General features: G+C 45.8%; 1 protein-coding gene and 7 non-coding genes across 8 annotated transcripts in view; all 8 read left to right on the top strand.

The window, feature by feature from the left end:
- The window catches only part of LOC147025997 (uncharacterized), a 175543-nt gene that overhangs the window by 86045 nt on the left and 65087 nt on the right, over positions 1-24411 (top strand). The gene's annotated exons all lie outside the window — the stretch shown is intronic.
- Positions 828-909, top strand: TRNAL-CAG (transfer RNA leucine (anticodon CAG)). The gene has a single exon. It is a non-coding gene; the product is annotated as a tRNA-Leu (tRNA).
- TRNAL-CAG (transfer RNA leucine (anticodon CAG)) lies at positions 2716-2797 on the top strand. Its single transcript has one exon. It is a non-coding gene; the product is annotated as a tRNA-Leu (tRNA).
- On the top strand, positions 10000-10081 carry TRNAL-CAG (transfer RNA leucine (anticodon CAG)). Its single transcript has one exon. It is a non-coding gene; the product is annotated as a tRNA-Leu (tRNA).
- Positions 14009-14090, top strand: TRNAL-CAG (transfer RNA leucine (anticodon CAG)). The gene has a single exon. It is a non-coding gene; the product is annotated as a tRNA-Leu (tRNA).
- On the top strand, positions 15820-15901 carry TRNAL-AAG (transfer RNA leucine (anticodon AAG)). Its single transcript has one exon. It is a non-coding gene; the product is annotated as a tRNA-Leu (tRNA).
- On the top strand, positions 19161-19242 carry TRNAL-CAG (transfer RNA leucine (anticodon CAG)). The gene has a single exon. It is a non-coding gene; the product is annotated as a tRNA-Leu (tRNA).
- Positions 20991-21072, top strand: TRNAL-AAG (transfer RNA leucine (anticodon AAG)). The gene has a single exon. It is a non-coding gene; the product is annotated as a tRNA-Leu (tRNA).

Here is a 24411-nt window from a genome sequence, read left to right on the forward strand (position 1 = left end):
GCAGCAGCACATACCCGAATGAAAGTCTGGTGTGACTCGGAAAGGATTTGATCCACCGACCTCCCAGACTCCATTTTCATTCGCTCACCTGGAACACAGGTCAGGTGAGCTTGTGGGATGGTGTGTCATCCTTCTGTCCGTGAACACTTTCAAAGACTTCTCTGAAACTGCTGACGAGATTGTGACTGAACTTGGCTAAAATGATTTTTGGTGTGGAAGAACTCAGCTTTGTTTATGGCATCCCACCCCCATCCACCAACAAAGAGGTCATCATCAGGTGTGAAGGTCCCCAAAAGTTCTTGAATTTTGACCTTGCTTGGCCACGATTTTGGATCACAGGAAAAACTTGATTCATATTATCTCAAACTGATGACCGATCGATGCAAAACTTTAATTTGGGATCAACCACGAAAGGGTGTGTCCCAAACCCAACCCATTCTGTACCCACCTGACACAGTTGCAGCGAGCAGCTCCTGGACTCTGTGTCCATGTGTCAAGACAAGGTTGAGAGTTTGCTCTCAAACCTCGTCCCAGACGGCTTCAGCCCACGTGTCCGAAAAACCTGCTCTGCTGCTCTTCCTCACCCTCTGTTCCATTCACCCTCTCGTTTGCACAAGGTCATCTGCCATCTGCACGGAAGTCAGCGAACATGACCACTCTGCAGAGAAAGGTGCAAAAACAGATCCCTGAAACTGCAGACCAATCAGCTTGCTTCCAATCATGAGCAAGGTCATGGAATCCATCATTGCTTCCGACATCAAATACTTCCTCTTCTCCAATGGATTGATTTGCAATCACCAAGTTGGATTCAAGCAGCAAAGTGACCAGTCAGGATGGCCGTGCGGTCTAAGGTGCTGCGTTCAGGTCGCAGTCTCTCTGGAGGCGTGGGTTCGAATCCCACTCCTGACATGGATTTTTATTTTTCGGTGACAAGTTTTGATGTGGTTTCAACAAAGTGCAACAACATCTTGCATTCTTTGTAAAAGTCGGAGGTAATTTATCTTTACTTTCAGAGAGACACTGGAAAAGTTTCTTCTTCCTTGAAAATTTTTGCAATCAATTGCATCCCATCCTTTCATTTGTGAGCCAATTTGTTTTCCATTATCCAACCCTCGTTGTGGCCCTGGTACACACACGCACACACACACACACACACACACACACACACACACACACACACACACACACACACACACACACACACACACACACACACACGCACACACACACACACACACACACACACACACACACACACACACACACACACACACACACACACACACGTGGATGCACAGACGAGCAGAAGCGACACAAGACATGAGTGTTGGACGAGACTGTCCCTGAGTTTGGGAGAAGTGTCGTCACTTCTCAGGGCACTCTGGGTTCCAGCGACGACACAACAATTGCACCAGCTTTCTCACCACACTCAGTGGAGCATTTCCCAAGGAGGAATGTCTTCTTTACCATGGATGCCAACCGATGGTTGTTTATCCAGGCTCTGTCCTTTTTGAATGCTGAACTTCAAGCAGAAAACCAGCACATCCCATTTCAAAAGCCTTTGTAATGACTCGGAGGTGTTTGAAACAACGACCTCCCAAAAGTGGCTCACAATGAAAGGATTGCATTTGAATGATTTCTGAGAATTTTGGAAGATGAATCCTTCAAAAATCGTGTTCGATATTTCACACCTTGTTGAAACCACATCAAAACAGTCTTCTCACCTGAAAAAAACACAACAAGAAATTCACATCAGAATTGGGATTTGAACCCACATCTCCAGAAAACACACAACCTGAACAAACCAACTTGGACTCCTCAGCCACACTGACTGGTTTTATTGAGTTTTTTCAGGATTCACACAAGAAAGGAAAACATCATCAAGTGACGTTGCAGCACACACCCTTTTGAAAGTCTGGTGTGACTCAGACAGGATTTGAACCACCGACCGCCCAGATTCCATATTTTTTTTGCCCACCTGAAACAGTTCAAGTGAATTTGTGGAATGGTGTGTCATCCTTCCATCCGGAAACACTCACAACAACTTCGCTGACACTTCTGATGAGATTGTGACTCAACTTGGCTTAAATGATCTTTTGTGTGGTGGAACTCAGCTTTGTTCATGGCATCCCACCCACATCCACCAATAAAGAGGTCATCATCAGGTTTGAAGGTCCCCAAACTTCTTGAATTTTGACCTTGCTTTGGCACCATTTTGGATTTCAGGAAAAACATGAATCATATTCCCTCAAACTGCTTATCCGATCAATGCAAAACTTTGAATTTGGGATCAATGACCAAAGGGTGTGTCCCAAACCCATCGCTTTCTGTTCCCACCTGGCACCATTGCACGGAGCTGCTCCTGGACTCTGTGCCCTTGTGTCAAGACAAGGTGGAGAATTTGCTCTCAAACCTCGCCCCAGACGGCATCAGCCCATGTTTCCGAAAAACCTGCTCTGATGCTTCAATGAACCCTCTCTGTTCTATTCACCCTCTCATTTGCACAAGGTCATCTGCCATCTGCCTGGAAGTCAGCAAATATGACCCCTCTGCATAAAAAGGTGCAAAAACAGATCCCTGAAACGACAGACGAGTCAGGTTTCCCCCAATCATCAGCAGTCATGGAATCCATCATGCTTCCGACATCAAATCCTTCCTCTTCTCCAATGGCTTGATTTCCAATCACCAAGTTTGATTCGAGCAACACAGAGAACAGTCAGGATGGCCGAGCGGTCTAAGGCGCTGCGTTCAGGTCGCCGTCTCTCTGGAGGCGTGGGTTCGAATCCCACTCCTGACATGGATTTTTATTTTTCGGTGACAAGTTTTGATGTGGTTTCAACAAAGTGCAACAACATCTTGCATTCTTTGTAAAAGTCGGAGGTAATTTATCTTTACTTTCAGAGAGACACTGGAAAAGTTTCTTCCTCCTTGAAAATTTTTGCAATCAATTGCATCCCATCCTTTCATTTGTGAGCCAATTTGTTTTCCATTATCCAACCCTCGTTGTGGCCCTGGTACACACACGCACACACACACACACACACACACACACACACACACACACACACACACACACGCACACGCACACACACACACACACACACACACACACACACACACACACACACACGGATGCACTGACGAGCAGAAGCAACACAAAACAAGACTGATGGACGTGACTGACACTGAGTTTGGGAGAAGTGTCGTCACTTTTCAGGGCACTTTGGGTCCCAGTGACGACACAACAATGGCACCGGCTTTCTCACAATACTCAGTGTGGCATTTCCCAAGGAGGAATGTCTTCTTTCCATGGATGCCAACCTGTAGTTTTTGATTCAGGCTCGATCCTTTTTAAACACTGAACTTCAAGCAAGGAAGCAGCACAAACCATTTCAAAAGCCTTTGTGATGACTCGGAGGGGTTTGAACCCCGACCTCACAAAATTGGCTCACAATGAAGGGATGTTGCAGGAATGATTGCAAAAATGTTTTGGAAAAAGAAAAAACCTTAACAAAGCAAGGAAGATATTTCACACATTGTTGAAACCACATCAAAACAGTTTTTCTGATACAAACAAACCTCAATAAATCCATATCAGAAGTGGGATTTGAACCCACAACTCCAAAAATAATACAACCATAACACAGCACTTTGGGCTGCTCAGCCATCCTGACTGGTCTCAATGATGTGTTCAGTACTCACACCAGGAGGAGGGGATTGGAACCATCCTCTGTGCAGAGCGTTGGTGCTGCTGAAGCAGTCTCCTTGGCTATTGGTCACAATCCTGAATGGGTCGGCACACCCACACAGTATACCAGCATACTACTCCGACTCAGCGGACGCATCCGAGATCGTGTTCACAATGTCGCGCCATGAGTTTTTGTCCATCATCAGTTTCTGCATGTCCGTCATGTCATGCTGGATATCCCTTGCTGCGCAGTCGATGTCTTTCCGTGGCCTTCTTCTGTTTGTTGGACAAGGCAATCTCAAGCAGATCATGTCAGATATTATTTGGTCTTTGGCGTGGAAAGAGTGACCAGCAAAACGTGTTCTGCGACGAGCTACAGTGGAAGAAATGGGTGATATGTCTCCGTCTGTCTCTGCTTTTGTTCTGTGTTCCCGCCAGCTGATGTTCTGAACTCTCATAAGAAGCCGAGTATTTGTGCCATGGAGCTGGTCCTGCACGGCCTTCTTCATCGTTCATGTCTCTGATCCACGCAAGAGTGTGTTCTCAACGCAAGCTCTAAAGAATGCAAGTTTGGTAGATCTTGAAATGTTAGACGACCAGATGTGCTGCAGCCTGTGAAATGCACTCCAGGCTTGACCTTTGCGTGATATGAAGTCCTTCTTGGAGTTAGCTACATAAGACCCGAAGTACATAAAGTCTTTGACTTAATTTAGTTGTGAGCCATTCTTGGAGAAGATTGGAAGATGATTAGCACCCTCACTTATTGTGATGTATTCTGTTTTCTTGGCATTGAGAAACAGACCGACCTTCGCTGAAGCATCCTCAACAGAAATTACAAGGTCTCGAGCATCCTTGAAAAGTGTCGCTGTTCAGGCGATGCCATCTGTTGAGTCAATGTCTGCAAGATGCTTATCTCTGTCATTATTTCATCTTTTTGGCTTGCTCTCAATTCCTTTCTCTTTCATGGTCTCTCATGACTGCCTGAGAATGGAATCCACAACTCTTACAAAAACATAAGAAGCAAGGGTGTCCCCTTGGAGGATGCCTGCAGTTGTGAGAAACTCCATGGTTGAGCCATCCATGCTTTGAACAGCGCTCGAGGAGTTGTTGTACCTTATGGCAATTGCTTGCGCTGTTTCTTCTGGGATGCCAGAGTTCAAAATAATTTGAAGCATGACCTTCTGTTGACATTGTGAAAGGCCTTTGAGAAATCCACAAATACGAAGCTTGCTTTCTTCTTGCAGATCTTTGGTTATTCTATGATCCTCTTTAAAGCAAGAATCTGTGGTGCTGTCGATCTGCCTTTCCAGAAACCATTCTCGTTGCGTCAGAGAATAGTATTGAGCTGAGGGATAATCCGATGAAGCAGCATAGAATTGTAGATTTTTGAGGCGAGAGGTGACAATGTTATACCTCTGTAATAAGATGGAAGAGAGAGGTTGCCTTTTTTAGGCAGAGGAATGATGGCAAATTTGGAGAAGGTCGCTGGTTTTTGCCTCCAGAGCTTTCGTTGTAAAAGTCTGGCAGCTCTTGATGAAAAAGTGGGCTCTTCCAGACGACAGCTGGAATGTTGGTGAGGCCAGGAGTCTTGAATTGTTTGAGCTTTCTCAGGAATTTCTGGAGGTCCTCCACAAAGAACGGACCGGTGTTGATGGAAACAATGTCAGCAACTCTGTGATTGAGGAGTGGATCGTCAGGACTGGTGTTCTGCTCAGGATGACCTTGCAGATTGCTAAAATGTTTAAACCAGCCGTACAGATGTTCCTCTGTGGTGTTACCGTTGATACTGATAGCTGGGGAAGCCTTGTTGTTGGTGATCTCTCTCAGGACCTGCCAAGCTGCTGCATGCTTATTTTCTTGGTGAAAACGGTCAAGCTCGTCGATGTTGGACTTCACATACCAGCATGCTGGCACTCATTTTGCCGACCTCAGAAGGATGACGGGCCAAGTTAAGCCCACCTGGTATGAATTCAACAGCTCAGCAGGAATCAAACTCAGGAACTGAGGATCCAAAGCCCTCTACCCTCACCATGAAGACAACACCAGGCAAACTCACGCAAGAAATGAAAATATTGTCAAGCAAGGCAGCAGCACATACCCGAATGAAAGTCTGGTGTGACTCGGAAAGGATTTGATCCACCGACCTCCCAGACTCCATTTTCATTCGCTCACCTGGAACACAGGTCAGGTGAGCTTGTGGGATGGTGTGTCATCCTTCTGTCCGTGAACACTTTCAAAGACTTCTCTGAAACTGCTGACGAGATTGTGACTGAACTTGGCTAAAATGATTTTTGGTGTGGAAGAACTCAGCTTTGTTGATGGCATCCCACCCCCATCCACCAACAAAGAGGTCATCATCAGGTGTGAAGGTCCCCAAAAGTTCTTGAATTTTGACCTTGCTTGGCCACGATTTTGGATCACGGGAAAAACCTTAATCATATTATCTCAAACTGATGACCAATCAATGCAAAACTTGAAATTTGGGATCAACCACGAAAGGGTGTGTCCCAAACCCAACCCATTCTGTACCCACCTGACACAGTTGCACCAAGCTGCTCCTGGACTCTATGCCCATGTGTCAAGACAAGGTTGAGAGCTTGCTCTCAAACCTCGTCCCAGACGGCTTCAGCTCACGTGTCCGAAAAACCTGCTCTGCTGCTCTTCCTCACCCTCTGTTCCATTCACCCTCTCGTTTGCACAAGGTCATCTGCCATCTGCACGGAAGTCAGCGAACATGACCACTCTGCAGAGAAAGGTGCAAAAACAGATCCCTGAAACTGCAGACCAATCAGCTTGCTTCCAATCATGAGCAAGGTCATGGAATCCATCATTGCTTCCGACATCAAAAATTCCTCTTCTCCAATGGATTGATTTGCAATCACCAAGTTGGATTCAAGCAGTGAAGTGACCAGTCAGGATGGCTGAGCGGTCTAAGGTGCTTCGTTCAGGTTGCAGTCTCTCTGGAGGCGTGGGTTCGAATCCCACTCCTGACATGGATTTTTATTTTTTGGTGACAAGTTTTGATGTGGTTTCAACAAAGTGCAACAACATCTTGCATTCTTTGTAAAAGTCGGAGGTAATTTATCTTTACTTTCAGAGAGACACTGGAAAAGTTTCTTCTTCCTTCAAAATTTTTGCAATCAATTGCATCCCATCCTTTCATTTGTGAGCCAATTTGTTTTCCATTATCCAACCCTCGTTGTGGCCCTGGTACACACACACACACGCACACGCACACACACACACGCACACACACACACGCACACACACACACACGCACACACACACACACACACACACACACACACACACACACACACACACACACAAACACACACACACACACACATACATGGATGCACTGACGAGCAGAAGCGACACAAAACAAGACTGATGGACGTGACTGACACTGAGTTTGGGAGAAGTGTCGTCACTTTTCAGGGCACTCTGGGTCCCAGCGACGACACAACAATGGCACCGGCTTTCTCACAATACTCAGTGTGGCATTTCCCAAGGAGGAATGTCTTCTTTCCATGGATGCCAACCTGTAGTTTTTGATTCAGGCTCGATCCTTTTTAAACGCTGAACTTCAAGCAAGGAAGCAGCACAAACCATTTCAAAAGCCTTTGTGATGACTCAGAGGGGTTTGAACCCCGACCTCACAAAATTGTCTCACAATGAAGGGATGTTGCAGGAATGATTGCAAAAATGTTTTGGAAAAAGAAAAAACCTTTACAAAGCAAGGAAGATATTTCACACATTGTTGAAACCACATCAAAACAGTTTTTCTTTCCAAACAAACCTCAAGAAATCCATATCAGAAGTGGGATTTGAACCCACAACTCCAAAAATAATACAACCATAACACAGCACCTTGGGCTGCTCAGCCATCCTGACTGGTCTCACTGATGTGTTCAGTACTCACACTAGGAGGAGGGGATTGGAACCATCCTCTGTGCAGAGCGTTGGTGCTGCTGAAGCAGTCTCCTTGGCTATTGGTCACAATCCTGAATGGGTCGGCACACCGACACAGTATACCAGCATACTACTCCGACTCAGCGGACGCATCCGAGATCGTGTTCACAATGTCGCGCCATCAGTTTTTGTCCATCATCAGTTTCTGCATGTCCGTCATGTCATGCTGGATATCCCTTGCTGCGCAGTCGATGTCTTTCCGTGGCCTTCTTCTGTTTGTTGGACAAGGCAATCTCAAGCAGATCATGTCAGATATTATTTGGTCTTTAGCGCGGAAAGAGTGACCAGCAAAACGTGTTCTGCGACGAGCTACAGTGGAAGAAATGGGTGATATGTCTCCGTCTGTCTCTGCTTTTGTTCTTTGTTCCCGCCAGTTGATGTTCTGAACTCTCATAAGAAGCCGAGTATTTCTGCCATTGAGCTGGTCCTGCACGGCCTTCTTCATCGTTCATGTCTCTGATCCACGCAAGAGTGTGTTCTCAACGCAAGCTCTAAAGAATGCAAGTTTGGTAGATCTTGAAATGTTAAACGACGAGATGAAATGTTAGACGACCAGATGTTCTTCTGGGATGCCAGAGTTCAAAATAATTTGAAGCATGACCTTCTGTTGACGTTGTCAAAGGCCTTTGAGAAATCCACAAATACGAAGCTCGCTTTCTTCTTGCAGATCTTTAGTTCTTCTATGATCCTCTTTAAAGCAAGAATCTTTGGTGCTGTCGATCTGCCTTTCCAGAAACCATTCTCGTTGCGTCAGAGAATGGGATTGAGCTGAGGGATAATCCGATGAAGCAGCATAGAATTGTAGATTTTTGAGGCGCGAGGTGACAATGTTATACCTCTGTAATAAGATGGAAGAGAGAGGTTGCCTTTTTTAGGCAGAGGAATGATGGAAAATTTGGAGAAGGTCGCTGGTTTTTTGCCTCCATAGCTTTCGTTGTAAAAGTCTGGCAGCTCTTGATGAAAAAGTGGGCTCTTCCAGACGACAGCTGGAATGTTGGTGAGGCCAGAAGTCTTGAATTGTTTGAGCTTTCTCAGGAATTTCTGGAGGTCCTCCACAAAGAACGGACCGGTGTTGATGGAAACAATGTCAACAACTCTGTGATTGATGAGTGGATCGTCAGGACTGGTGTTCTGCTCAGGATAACCTTGCAGATTGCTAAAATGTTTTAACCAGCAGTACAGATGTTCCTCTGTGGTGTTACCTTTGATACTGATAGCTGGGGAAGCCTTCTTGTTGGTGATCTCTCTCAGGACCTGCCAAACTGCTGCATGCTTATTTTCTTGGTGAAAACGGTCAAGCTCGTCGATGGTGGACTTCACATACCAGCATGCTGGCACTCATTTTTCCGACCTCGGAAGGATGACGGGCTAAGTTAAGCCCACCTGGTATGAATTCAACAGTTCAGCAGGAATCAAACTCAGGAACTGAGAATCCAAAGTCCACTACCCTCACCATGAAGACAACACCAGGCAAACTCACGCGAGAAATGAAAATATTGTCAAGCAAGGCAGCAGCACATACCCTTTTGAAAGTCTGGTGTGACTCAGACAGGATTTGATCCACCGACCTCCCAGACTCCATTTTCATTCGCTCACCTGGAATACAGTTCAGGTGAGCTTGTGGGATGGTGTGTCATCCTTCCGTCCGTGAACACTTTCAAAGACTTCTCTGAAACTGCAGACGAGATTGTGACTGAACTTGGCTAAAATGATTTTTGGTGTGGTGGAACTCAGCTTTGTTTATGGCATCCCACCCCCATCCACCAACAAAGAGGTCATCATCAGGTGTGAAGGTCCTCAAAAGTTCTTGAATTTTGACCTCGCTTGGCCACGATTTTGGATCACAGGAAAAACTTGATTCATATTATCTCAAACTGATGACCGATCGATGCAAAACTTTAAATTTGGGATCAACCACGAAAGGGTGTGTCCCAAACCCAACCCATTCTGTACCCACCTGACACAGTTGCAGCGAGCTGCTCCTGGACTCTGTGCCCATGTGTCAAGACAAGGTTGAGAGTTTGCTCTCAAACCTCATCCCAGACGGCTTCAGCCCACGTGTCCGAAAAACCTGCTCTGCTGCTCTTCCTCACCCTCTGTTCCATTCACCCTCTCGTTTGCACAAGGTCATCTGCCATTTGCACGGAAGTCAGCGAACATGACCACTCTGTAGAGAAAGGTGCAAAAACAGATCCCTGAAACTGCAGACCAATCAGCTTGCTTCCAATCATGAGCAAAGTCATGGAATCCATCATTGCTTCTGACCTCAAAGACTTCCTCTTCTCCAATGGATGGATTTGCAATCACCAAGTTGGATTCAAGGAGCCAAGTGACCAGTCAGGATGGCCGAGCGGTCTAAGGCGCTGCGTTCAGGTCGCAGTCTCTCTGGAGGCGTGGGTTCGAATCCCACTCCTGACATGGATTTTTATTGTTCGGTGACAAGTTTTGATGTGGTTTCAACAAAGTGCAACAACATCTTGCATTCTTTGTAAAAGTCGGAGGTGATTTATCTTTACTTTCAGAGAGACACTGGAAAAGTTTCTTCTTCCTTCAAAATTTTTGTAATTAATTGCATCCCATCCTTTCATTTGTGAGCCAATTTGTTTTCCATTATCCAACCCTCGTTGTGGCCCTGGTACACACACACACACACACACACACACACACACACACACACACACACACACACACACACACACACACACACACACACACACACACACACACACACACACTCACACACACACACACACACACACACACACACACACACACACACACACACACACACACACACACACACACACACACACACACACACACACACACACACACACACACACACACACACACACACACACACACACACACACACACACGTGGATGCACAGACGAGCAGAAGCGACACAAAACAAGACTGATGGACGTGACTGACACTGAGTTTGCGAGAAGTGTCGTCACTTCTCAGGGCACTCTGGGTTCCAGCGATGACACAACAATTGCACCAGCTTTCTCACCACACTCAGTGTGGCATTTCCCAAAGAGGAATGTCTTCTTTCCATGGATGCCAACCTGTAGTTTTTGATTCAGGCTCGATCCTTTTTAAACGCTGAACTTCAAGCAAGGAAGCAGCACAAACCATTTCAAAAGCCTTTGTGATGACTCGGAGGGGTTTGAACCCCGACCTCACAAAATTGGCTCACAATGAAGGGATGTTGCAGGAATGATTGCAAAAATGTTTTGGAAAAAGAAAAATCCTGAACAAAGCAAGGAAGATATTTCACACATTGTTGAAACCACATCAAAACAGTTTTTCTCACACAAACAAACCTCAAGAAATCCATATCAGAAGTGGGATTTGAACCCACAACTCCAAAAAGAATACAACCATAACACAACACCTTGGGCTGCTCAGCCATCCTGAATGGTCTCACTGATGTGTTCAGTACTCACACTAGGATGAGGGGATTGGAACCATCCTCTGTGCAGAGCGTTGCTGCTGCTGAAGCAGTCTCCTTGGCTATCGGTCACAATCCTGAATGGGTCGGCACACCGACACAGGATACCAGCATACCACTCCGACTCAGCGGACGCATCCGAGATCGTGTTCACAATGCCGCGCCATGAGTTTTTGTCCATCATCAGTTTCTGCATGTCCGTCATGTCATGCTGGATATCCCTTGCTGCGCAGTCGATGTCGTTCCGTGGCCTTCTGTTTGTTGGACAAGGCAATCTCAAGCAGATCATGTCAGATATTATTTGGTCTTTGGCGCGGAAAGAGTGACCAGCAAAACATGTTCTGCGACGAGCTACAGTGGAAGAAATGGGTGATATGTCTCCGTATGTCTCTGCTTTTGTTCTGTGTTCCCACCAGCTGATGTTCTGAACTCTCATAAGAAGCCGAGTATTTGTGCCATGGAGCTGGTCCTGCACGGCCTTCTTCATCGTTCATGTCTCTGATCCACGCAAGAGTGTGTTCTCAACGCAAGCTCTAAAGAATGCAAGTTTGGTAGATCTTGAAATGTTAGACGACCAGATGTGCTACAGCCTGTGAAATGCACTCCAGGCTTGACCTTAGCGTGATATGAAGTCCTTCTTGGAGTTAGCTACATAAGACCCGAAGTACATAAAGTCTGACTTCATTTAGTTGTGAGCCATTCTTGGAGAAGATTGGTAGATGATTAGCACCCTCACTTATTGTGATGTATTGTTTTCTTGGCATTGAGAAACAGACCGACCTTCGCTGAAGCATCCTCAACAGAAATTAGAAGGTCTCGAGCATCCTTGAAAAGTGTCGCTGTTCAAGCGATGCCATCTGTTGAGTCAATGTCTGCAAGATGCTTATCTCTGTCATTATTTGATCTTTTTGGCTTGCTGTCAATTCCTTTCTCTTTCATGGTCTCCAATGACTGCCTGAGAATGGAATCCACAACTCTTACAAAAACATAAGAAGCAAGGGTGTCCCGTTGGAGGATGCCTGCAGTTGTGAGAAACTCCATGGTTGAGCCATCCACACTTTGAACAGCGCTCGAGGAGTTGTTGTACCTTATGGCAATTGCTTGCACTGTTTCTTCTGGGATTCCAGAGTTCAAAATAATTTGAAGCATGACCTTTTGTTGACATTGTCAAAGGCCTTTGAGAAATCCACAAATACGAAGCTTGCTTTCTTCTTGCAGATCTTTAGTTCTTCTATGATCCTCTTTAAAACAAGAATCTGTGGTGCTGTCGATCTGCCCTTCCAGAAACCATTCTCGTTGTGTCAGAGAATAGGATCGAGCTGAGGGATAATCCGATGAAGCAGCATAGAATTGTAGATTTTTGAGGCGAGAGGTGACAATGTTATACCTCTGTAATAAGATGGAAGAGAGAGGTTGCCTTTTTTAGGCAGAGGAATGATGGCAAATTTGGAGAAGGTCGCTGGTTTTTTGCCTCCATAGCTTTCGTTGCAAAAGTCTGGCAGCTCTTGATGAAAAAGTGGGCTCTTCCAGACGACAGCTGGAATGTTGGTGAGGCCAGGAGTCTTGAATTGTTTGAGCTTTCTCAGGAATTTCTGGAGGTCCTCCACAAAGAATGGACCGGTGTTCATGGAAACAATGTCAACAACTCTGTGATTGAGGAGTGGATCGTCAGGACTGGTGTTCTGCTCAGGATTACCTTGCAGATTGCTAAAATGTTTAAACCAGCAGTACAGATGTTCCTCTGTGGTGTTACCTTTGATACTGATAGCTGGGGAAGCCTTCTTGTTGGTGATCTCGCTCAGGACCTGCCAAGCTGCTGCATGCTTATTTTCTTGGTGAAAACGGTCAAGCTCGTCGATGGTGGACTTCACATACCAGCATGCTGGCACTCATTTTGCCGACCTCGGAAGGATGACGGGCCAAGTTAAGCCCACCTGGTATGAATTCAACAGCTCAGCAGGAATCAAACTCAGGAACTGAGGATCCAAAGCCCAGGACCCTCACCATGAAGACAACACCAGGCAAACTCACGCAAGAAATGAAAATATTGTCAAGCAAGGCAGCAGCACATACCCTTATGAAAGTCTGGTGTGACTCGGAAAGGATTTGATCCACCGACCTCCCAGACTCCATTTTCATTCGGTCACCTGGAACACAGTTCAGGTGAGCTTGTGGGATGGTGTGTCATCCTTCCGTCCGTGAACACTTTCAAAGACTTCTCTGAAACTGCTGACGAGATTGTGACTGAACTTGGCTAAAATGATTTTTGGTGTGGTGGAACTCAGCTTTGTTTATGGCATCCCACCCCCATCCACCAACAAAGAGGTTATCGTCAAGTGTGAAGGTCCCCAAAAGTTCTTGAATTTTGACCTTGCTTGGCCACGATTTTGGATCACAGGAAAAACCTCAATCATATTATCTCAAACTGATGACCGATCAATGCAAAACTTGAAATTTGGGATCAACCACGAAAGGGTGTGTCTCGAACCCAACCCATTCTGTACCCACCTGACACAGTTGCACCAAGCTGCTCCTGGACTCTGTGCCCATGTGTCAAGTCAAGGTTGAGAGTTTGCTCTCAAACCTCGTCCCAGACGGCTTCAGCCCACGTGTCCGAAAAACCTGCTCTGCTGCTCTTCCTCACCCTCTGTTCCATTCACCCTCTCGTTTGCACAAGGTCATCTGCCATCTGCACGGAAGTCAGCGAACATGACCACTCTGCAGAGAAAGGTGCAAAAACAGATCCCTGAAACTGCAGACCAATCAGCTTACTTCCAATCATGAGCAAGGTCATGGAATCCATCATTGCTTCCGACATCAAATACTTCCTCTTCTCCAATGGATTGATTTGCAATCACCAAGTTGGATTCAAGCAGCAAAGCGACCAGTCAGGATGGCCGAGCAGTCTAAGGTGCTGCGTTCAGGTCGCAGTCTCTCTGGAAGCGTGGGTTCGAATCCCACTCCTGACATGGATTTTTATTTTTCGGTGACAAGTTTTGATGTGGTTTCAACAAAGTGCAACAACATCTTGCATTCTTTGTAAAAGTCGGAGGTAATTTATCTTTACTTTCAGAGAGACACTGGAAAAGTTTCTTCTTCCTTGAAAATTTTTGCAATCAATTGCATCCCATCCTTTCATTTGTGAGCCAATTTGTTTTCCATTATCCAACCCTCGTTGTGGCCCTGGTACACACACGCACACACACACACACACACACACACACACACACACACACACACACACACACACACACACACACACACACACACGTGGATGCACAGACGAGCAGAAGCGACACAAGACATGAGTGTTGGACGAGACTGTCCCTGAGTTTGGGAGAAGTGTCGTCACTTCTCAGGGCACTCTGGGTTCCAGCGACGACACAACAATTGCACCAGCTTTCTCACCACACTCAGTGGAGCATTTCCCAAGGAGGAATGTCTTCTTTCCCATGGATGCCAACCGATGGTTGTTTATCCAGGCTCTGTCCTTTTTGAATGCTGAACTTCAAGCAGAAAACCAGCACATCCCATTTCAAAAGCCTTTGTAATGACTCGGAGGTGTTTGAACCAACGACCTCCCAAAAGTGGCTCACAATGAAAGGATTGCATTTGAATGATTTCCCAAAATTTTGGAAGATGAATCCTTTCAAAATCGTGTTCGATATTTCACACCTTGTTGAAACCACATCAAAACAGTCTTCTCACCTGAAAAAAACACAATAAGAAATTCACATCAGAAGTGGGATTTGAACCCACATCTCCAGAAAGGACACAACCTGAACAAAGCAACTTGGACTCCTCAGCCAAACTGACTGGTTTTATTGAGTTTTTCAGGATTCACACAAGAAAGGAAAACATCATCAAGTGACGTTGCAGCACACACCCTTTTGAAAGTCTGGTGTGACTCAGACAGGATTTGAACCACCGACCGCCCAGATTCCATATTTTTTTTGCCCACCTGAAACAGTTCAAGTGAGTTTGTGGTATGGTGTGTCATCCTTCCATCCGGAAACACTCACAACAACTTCGCTGATACTTCTGATGAGATTGTGACTCAACTTGGCTTAAATGATCTTTTGTGTGGTGGAACTCAGCTTTGTTCATGGCATCCCACCCACATCCACAAATAAAGAGGTCATCATCAGGTTTGAAGGTCCCTAAAGTTCTTGAATTTTGACCTTGCTTTGGCACCATTTTGGATTTCAGGAAAAATATGAATCATATTACCTCAAACTGCTTATCCGATCAATGCAAAACTTTGAATTTGGGAACAATGACCAAAGGGTGTGTCCCAAACCCATCGCTTTCTGTTCCCACCTGGCACCATTGCACGGAGCTGCTCCTGGACTCTGTGCCCTTGTGTCAAGACAAGGTGGAGAATTTGCTCTCAAACCTCGCCCCAGACGGCATCAGCCCATGTTTCCGAAAAACCTGCTCTGATGCTTCAATGAACCCTCTCTGTTCTATTCACCCTCTCATTTGCACAAGGTCATCTGACATCTGGCTGGAAGTCAGCAAATATGACCACTCTGCATAAAAAGGTGCAAAAACAGATCCCTGAAACGACAGACGAGTCAGGTTTCCCCCAATCATCAGCAGTCATGGAATCCATCATGCTTCTGACATCAAATCCTTCCTCTTCTCCAATGGCTTGATTTCCAATCACCAAGTTTGATTCGAGCAACACAGAAAACTGTCAGGATGGCCCAGCGGTCTGAGGCGCTGCATTAAGGTTGCAGTCTCTTTGGAGGCGTGGGTTCGAATCCCACTCCTGACATCAAACCTGTTTTTTTCTTTGACAAGTCTTGAGGTGGTTTCAACAAGCTGCAACAACAACTTCCATGCGTTGTCAAAGTCGGTGTTCATTTCTGTCTCCACTTCCAGAGACACTGTGAAAGTTTCTTCGTCCTCCAAATTTTTGTGCATCAATTGCATCCCATCCTTTCATTTGTGAGTAAATTTGTTTTCCATGATGCAAGTTTCGTTGTGGACCTGATACACACACACACACACACACACACGCACACGCACACGCACACGCACACACACACACGCACACGCACACACACACACACACACGGATGCACTGACGAGCAGAAGCAACACAAAACAAGACTGATGGACGTGACTGACACTGAGTTTGGGAGAAGTGTCGTCACTTTTCAGGGCACTCTGCGTCCCAGCGACGACACAACAATGGCACCGGCTTTCTCACAATACTCAGTGTGGCATTTCCCAAGGAGGAATGTCTTCTTTCCATGGATGCCAACCTGTAGTTTTTGATTCAGGCTCGATCCGTTTTAAACGCTGAACTTCAAGCAAGGAAGCAGCACAAACCATTTCAAAAGCCTTTGTGATGACTCGGAGGGGTTTGAACCCCGACCTCACAAAATTGGCTCACAATGAAGGGATGTTGCAGGAGTGATTGCAAAATGTTTTGGAAAAAGAAAAATCCTGAACAAAGCAAGGAAGATATTTCACACATTGTTGAAACCACATCAAAAGAGTTTTTCTGATACAAACAAACCTCAAGAAATCCATATCAGAAGTGGGATTTGAACCCACAACTCCAAAAATAATACAACCATAACACAGCACCTTGGGCTGCTCAGCCATCCTGACTGGTCTCAATGATGTGTTCAGTACTCACACTAGGAGGAGGGGATTGGAACCATCCTCTGTGCAGAACGTTGGTGCTGCTGAAGCAGTCTCCTTGGCTATTGGTCACAATCCTGAATGGGTCGGCACACCGACACAGTATACCAGCATACTACTCCGACTCAGCGGACGCATCCGAGATCGTGTTCACAATGTCGCGCCATCAGTTTTTGTCCATCATCAGTTTCTGCATGTCCTTCATGTCATGCTGGATATCCCTTGCTGCGCAGTCGATGTCTTTCCGTGGCCTTCTTCTGTTTGTTGGACAAGGCAATCTCAAGCAGATCATGTCAGAAATTATTTGGTCTTTGGCGCGGAAAGAGTGACCAGCAAAACGTGTTCTGCGACGAGCTACAGTGGAAGAAATGGGTGATATGTCTCCGTATGTCTCTGCTTTTGTTCTGTGTTCCCGCCAGCTGATGTTCTGAACTCTCATAAGAAGCCGAGTATTTGTGCCATCGAGCTGGTCCTGCACGGCCTTCTTCATCGTTCATGTCTCTGATCCACGCAAGAGTGTGTTCTCAACGCAAGCTCTAAAGAATGTAAGTTTGGTAGATCTTGAAATGTTAAACGACGAGATGAAATGTTAGACGACCAGATGTTCTTCTGGGATGCCAGAGTTCAAAATAATTTGAAGCATGACCTTCTGTTGACATTGTCAAAGGCCTTTGATAAATCCACAAATACGAAGTTTGCTTTCTTCTTGCAGATCTTTAGTTCTTCTATGATCCTCTTTAAAGCAAGAATCTGTGGTGCTGTAGATCTGCCTTTCCAGAAACCATTCTCGTTGCATCAGAGAATGGGATTGAGCTGAGGGATAATCCGATGAAGCAGCATAGAATTGTAGATTTTTGAGGCGCGAGGTGACAATGTTATACCTCTGTAATAAGATGGAAGAGAGAGGTTGCCTTTTTTAGGCAGAGGAATGATAGCAAATTTGGAGAAGGTCGCTGGTTTTTTGCCTCCATAGCTTTCGTTGTAAAAGTCTGGCAGCTCTTGATGAAAAAGTGGGCTCTTCCAGACGACAGCTGGAATGTTGGTGAGGCCAGAAGTCTTGAATTGTTTGAGCTTTCTCAGGAATTTCTGGAGGTCCTCCACAAAGAACGGACCGGTGTTGATGGAAACAATGTCAACAACTCTGTGATTGATGAGTGGATCGTGAGGACTGGTGTTCTGCTCAGGATAACCTTGCAGATTGCTAAAATGTTTAAACCAGCAGTACAGATGTTCCTCTGTGGTGTTACCTTTGATACTGATAGCTGGGGAAGCCTTCTTGTTGGTGATCTCTCTCAGGACCTGCCAAGCTGCTGCATGCTTATTTTCTTGGTGAAAACGGTCAAGCTCGTCGATGGTGGACTTCACATACCAGCATGCTGGCACTCATTTTGCCGACCTCGGAAGGATGACGGGCTAAGTTAATCCCACCTGGTATGAATTCAACAGTTCAGCAGGAATCAAACTCAGGAACTGAGGATCCAAAGTCCACTACCCTCACCATGAAGACAACACCAGGCAAACTCACGCGAGAAATGAAAATATTGTCAAGCAAGGCAGCAGCACATACCCTTTTGAAAGTCTGGTGTGACTCAGACAGGATTTGATCCACCGACCTCCCAGACTCCATTTTCATTCGCTCACCTGGAATACAGTTCAGGTGAGCTTGTGGGATGGTGTGTCATCCTTCCGTCCGTGAACACTTTCAAAGACTTCTCTGAAACTGCTGACGAGATTGTCACTGAACTTGGCTAAAATGATTTTTGGTGTGGTGGAACTCAGCTTTGTTTATGGCATCCCACCCCCATCCACCAACAAAGAGGTCATCATCAGGTGTGAAGGTCCCCAAAAGTTCTTGAATTTTGACCTTGCTTGGCCACGATTTTGGATCACAGGAAAAACTTGATTCATATTATCTCAAACTGATGACCGATCGATGCAAAACTTTAAATTTGGGATCAACCACGAAAGGGTGTGTCCCAAACCCAACCCATTCTGTACCCACCTGACACAGTTGCAGCGAGCAGCTCCTGGACTCTGTGTCCATGTGTCAAGACAAGGTTGAGAGTTTGCTCTCAAACCTCGTCCCAGTCGGCTTCAGCCCACGTGTCCGAAAAACCTGCTCTGCTGCTCTTCCTCACCCTCTGTTCCATTCACCCTCTCGTTTGCACAAGGTCATCTGCCATCTGCACGGAAGTCAGCGAACATGACCACTCTGCAGAGAAAGGTGCAAAAACAGATCCCTGAAACTGCAGACCAATCAGCTTGCTTCCAATCATGAGCAAGGTCATGGAATCCATCATTGCTTCCGACATCAAAGACTTCCTCTTCTCCAATGGATTGATTTGCAATCACCAAGTTGGATTCAAGCAGCAAAGTGACCAGTCAGGATGGCCGAGCGGTCTCAGGTGCTGCGTTCAGGTCGCAGTCTCTCTGGAGGCGTGGGTTCGAATCCCACTCCTGACATGGATTTTTATTTTTCGGTGACAAGTTTTGATGTGGTTTCAACAAAGTGCAACAGAATCTTGCATTCTTTGTAAAAGTGGGAGGTGATTTATCTTTACTTTCAGAGAGACACTGGAAAAGTTTCTTCTTCCTTCAAAATTTTTGTAATTAATTGCATCCCATCCTTTCATTTGTGAGCCAATTTGTTTTCCATTTTCCAACCCTCGTTGTGGCCCTGGTACACACACACACACACGCACGCACGCACGCACGCACGCACGCACGCACGCACGCACGCACACACACACACACACACACACACACACACACACACACACACGTGGATGCACAGACGAGCAGAAGCGACACAAGACAAGACTGTTGGACGAGACTGTCCCTGAGTTTGGGAGAAGTGTCGTCACTTCTCAGGGCACTCTGGGTTCCAGCGACGACACAACAATTGCACCAGCTTTCTCACCACACTGAGTGGAGCATTTCCCAAGGAGGAATGTCTTCTTTACCATGGATGCCAACCGATGGTTGTTTATCCAGGCTCTGTCCTTTTTGAATGCTGAACTTCAAGCAGGAAACCAGCACATCCCATTTCAGAAGCCTTTGCAATGACTCAGAGGTGTTTGAACCAACGACCTCCCAAAATTGGCTCACAATGAAAGGATTGCATTTGAATGATTTCTGAGAATTTTGGAAGATGAATCCTTCAAAAATCGTGTTCGATATTTCACACCTTGTTGAAACCACATCAAAACAGTCTTCTCACCTGAAAAAAACACAACAAGAAATTCACATCAGAATTGGGATTTGAACCCACATCTCCAGAAAAGACACAACCTGAACAAAGCAACTTGGAGTGCTCAGCCAAACTGACTGGTTTTATTGAGTTTTTTCAGGATTCACACAAGAAAGGAAAACATCATCAAGTGACGTTGCAGCACACACCCTTTTGAAAGTCTGGTGTGACTCAGACAGGATTTGAACCACCGACCGCCCAGATTCCATATTTTTTTTGCCCACCTGAAACAGTTCAGGTGAGTTTGTGGTATGGTGTGTCGTCCTTCCATCCGGAAACACTCAAAACAACTTCGCTGACACTTCTGATGAGATTGTGACTCAACTTGGCTTAAATGATCTTTTGTGTGGTGGAACTCAGCTTTGTTCATGGCATCCCACCCACATCCACCAATATAGAGGTCATCATCAGGTTTAAAGGTCCCGAAAGTTCTTGAATTTTGACCTTGCTTTGGCACCATTTTGGATTTCAGGAAAAACATGAATCATATTCCCTCAAACTGCTTATCCGATCAATGCAAAACTTTGAATTTGGTGTCAATGACCAAAGGGTTTGTCCCAAACCTATCGCTTTCTGTTCCCACCTGGCACCATTGAACGGAGCTGCTCCTGGACTCTGTGCCCTTGTGTCAAGACAAGGTGGAGAATTTGCTCTGAAACCTCGCCCCAGACGGCATCAGCCCATGTTTCCGAAAAACCTGCTCTGCTGCTTCAATGAACCCTCTCTGTTCTATTCACCCTCTCATTTGCACAAGGTCATCTGCCATCTGCCTGGAAGTCAGCAAATATGACCCCTCTGCATAAAAAGGTGCAAAAACAGATACCTGAAACGACAGACCAGTCAGGTTTCTCCCAATCATCAGCAGTCATGGAATCCATCATGCTTCCGACATCAAATCTTTCCTCTTCTCCAATGGCTTGATTTCCAATCACCAAGTTTGATTCGAGCGACACAGAGAACTGTCAGGATGGCCGAGCGGTCTAAAGCGCTGTGTTAAGGTCGCAGTCTCTCTGGAGGCGTGGGTTCGAATCCCACTCCTGACATCCAACTTGTTTTTTTCTTTGACAAGTCTTGAGGTGGTTTCAACAAGCTGCAACAACAACTTCCATGCGTTGTCAAAGTCGGTGTTGATTTCTGTCTCCACTCCCAGAGACACTGTGAAAGTTTCTTCTTCCTCAAAATTTTTGTGCATCAATTGCATCCCATCCTCTCATTTGTGAGTAAATTTGTTTTCGATGATGCAAGTTTCGTTGTGGACCTGGGACACGCACACGCACGCACACACACACACACACACACACACACACACACACACACACACACACACACACACACACACACACACACACACACACACACACACACACACACGGATGCACTGACGAGCAGAAGCGACACAAAACAAGACTGATGGACGTGACTGACACTGAGTTTGGGAGAAGTGTCGTCACTTTTCAGGGCACTCTGGGTCCCAGTGACGACACAACAATGGCACCGGCTTTCTCACAATACTCAGTGTGGCATTTCCCAAGGAGGAATGTCTTCTTTCTATGGATGCCAACCTGTAGTTTTTGATTCAGGCTCGATCCTTTTTAAACGCTGAACTTCAAGCAATGAAGCAGCACAAACCATTTCAAAAGCCTTTGTGATGACTCGGAGGGGTTTGAACCCCGACCTCACAAAATTGGCTCACAATAAAGGGATGTTGCAGGAATGATTGCAAAAATGTTTTGGAAAAAGAAAAATCCTTTACAAAGCAAGGAAGATATTTCACACATTGTTGAAACCACATCAAAACAGTTTTTCTCACACAAACAAAGCTCAAGAAATCCATATCAGAAGTGGGATTTGAACCCACAACTCCAAAAATAATACAACCATAACACAACACCTTGGGCGACTCAGCCATCCCAACTGGTCTCACTGATGTGTTCAGTACTCACACCAGGAGGAGGGGAGTGGAACCATCCTCTGTGCAGAGCGTTGTTGCTGCTGAAGCAGTCTCCTTGGCGATTGGTCACAATCCTGAATGGGTCGGCACACCGACACAGTATACCAGCATACTACTCCGACTCAGCGGACGCATCCGAGATCGTGTTCACAATGCCGTACCATGAGTTTTTGTCCATCATCAGTTTCTGCATGTCCGTCATGTCATGCTGGATAACCCTTGCTGCGCAGTCGATGTCGTTCCGTGGCCTTCTGTTTGTTGGACAAGGCAATCTCAAGCAGATCATGTCAGATATTTATTTGGTCTTTGGCGCGGAAAGAGTGATCAGCAAAACGTGTTCTGCGACGAGCTGCAGTGGAAGAAATGGGTGATATGTCTCCGTATGTCTCTGCTTTTGTTCTGTGTTCCCGCCAGCTGATGTTCTGAACTCTCATAAGAAGCCGAGTATTTGTGCCATCGAGCTGGTCCTGCACGGCCTTCTTCATCGTTCATGTCTCTGATCCACGCAAGAGTGTGTTCTCAACGCAAGCTCTAAAGAATGCAAGTTTGGTAGATCTTGAAATGTTAGACGACCAGATGTGCTGCAGCCTGTGAAATGCACTCCAGGCTTGACCTTTGCGTGACATGAAGTCCTTCTTGGAGTTAGCTCCATAAGACCCGAAGTACATAAAGTCTTTGACTTAATTTAGTTCTGAGCCATTCTTGGAGAAGATTGGTAGATGATTAGCACCCTCACTTATTGTGATGTATTCTGTTTTCTTGGCATTGAGAAACAGACCAACCTTCGCTGAAGCATCCTCAACAGAAATTACAAGGTCTCGAGCATCCTTGAAAAGTGTCGCTGTTCAGACGATGCCATCTGTTGAGTCAATGTCTGCAAGATGCTTATCTCTGTCATTATTTCATCTTTTTGGCTTGCTCTCAATTCCTTTCTCTTTCATGGTCTCTCATGACTGCCTGAGAATGGAATCCACAACTCTTCCAAAAACATAAAAAGCAAGGGTGTCCCCTTGGAGGATGCCTGCAGTTGTGAGAAACTCCATGGTTGAGCCATCCATGCTTTGAACAGTGCTCGAGGAGTTGTTGTACCTTATGGCAATTGCTTGCACTGTTTCTTCTGGGATGCCAGAGTTCAAAATAATTTGAAGCATGACCTTCTGTTGACATTGTGAAAGGCCTTTGAGAAATCCACAAATACGAAGCTTGCTTTCTTCTTGCAGATCTTTGGTTCTTCTATGATCCTCTTGAAAGCAAGAATCTGTGGTGCTGTCGATCTGCCTTTCCAGAAACCATTCTCGTTGCGTCAGAGAATAGGATCGAGCTGAGGGATATTCCGATGAAGCAGCATAGAATTGTAGATTTTTAAGGCGAGAGGTGACAATGTTATACCTCTGTAATAAGATGGAAGAGAGAGTTTGCCTTTTTTAGGCTGAGGAATGATGGCAAATTTGGAGAAGGTCGCTGGTTTTTTGCCTCCACAGCTTTCGTTGTAAAAGTCTGGCAGCTCTTGATGAAAAAGTGGGCTCTTCCAGACGACAGCTGGAATGTTGGTGAGGCCAGGAGTCTTGAATTGTTTGAGCTTTCTCAGGAATTTCTGGAGGTCCTCCACAAAGAATGGACCGGTGTTCATGGAAACAATGTCAACAACTCTGTGATTGAGGAGTGGATCGTCAGGACTGGTGTTCTGCTCAGGATTACCTTGCAGATTGCTAAAATGTTTAAACCAGCAGTACAGATGTTCCTCTGTGGTGTTACCTTTGATACTGATAGCTGGGGAAGCCTTCTTGTTGGTGATCTCGCTCAGGACCTGCCAAGCTGCTGCATGCTTATTTTCTTGGTGAAAACGGTCAAGCTCGTCGATGGTGGACTTCACATACCAGCATGCTGGCACTCATTTTGCCGACCTCGGAAGTATGACGGGCCAAGTTAAGCCCACCTGGTATGAATTCAACAGCTCAGCAGGAATCAAACTCAGGAACTGAGGATCCAAAGCCCAGGACCCTCACCATGAAGACAACACCAGGCAAACTCACGCAAGAAATGAAAATATTGTCAAGCAAGGCAGCAGCACATACCCTTATGAAAGTCTGGTGTGACTCGGAAAGGATTTGATCCACCGACCTCCCAGACTCCATTTTCATTCGGTCACCTGGAACACAGTTCAGGTGAGCTTGTGGGATGGTGTGTCATCCTTCCGTCCGTGAACACTTTCAAAGACTTCTCTGAAACTGCTGACGAGATTGTGACTGAACTTGGCTAAAATGATTTTTGGTGTGGTGGAACTCAGCTTTGTTTATGGCATCCCACCCCCATCCACCAACAAAGAGGTCATCATCAGGTGTGAAGGTCCCCAAAAGTTCTTGAATTTTGACCTTGCTTGGCCACGATTTTGGATCACAGGAAAAACCTCAATCATATTATCTCAAACTGA

This window comes from Eptatretus burgeri, chromosome 5 (assembly GCF_056783735.1).
Source record: "Eptatretus burgeri isolate ZD-2024b chromosome 5, Ebu_testis_v1, whole genome shotgun sequence".
Taxonomy (NCBI): domain Eukaryota; kingdom Metazoa; phylum Chordata; class Myxini; order Myxiniformes; family Myxinidae; genus Eptatretus; species Eptatretus burgeri.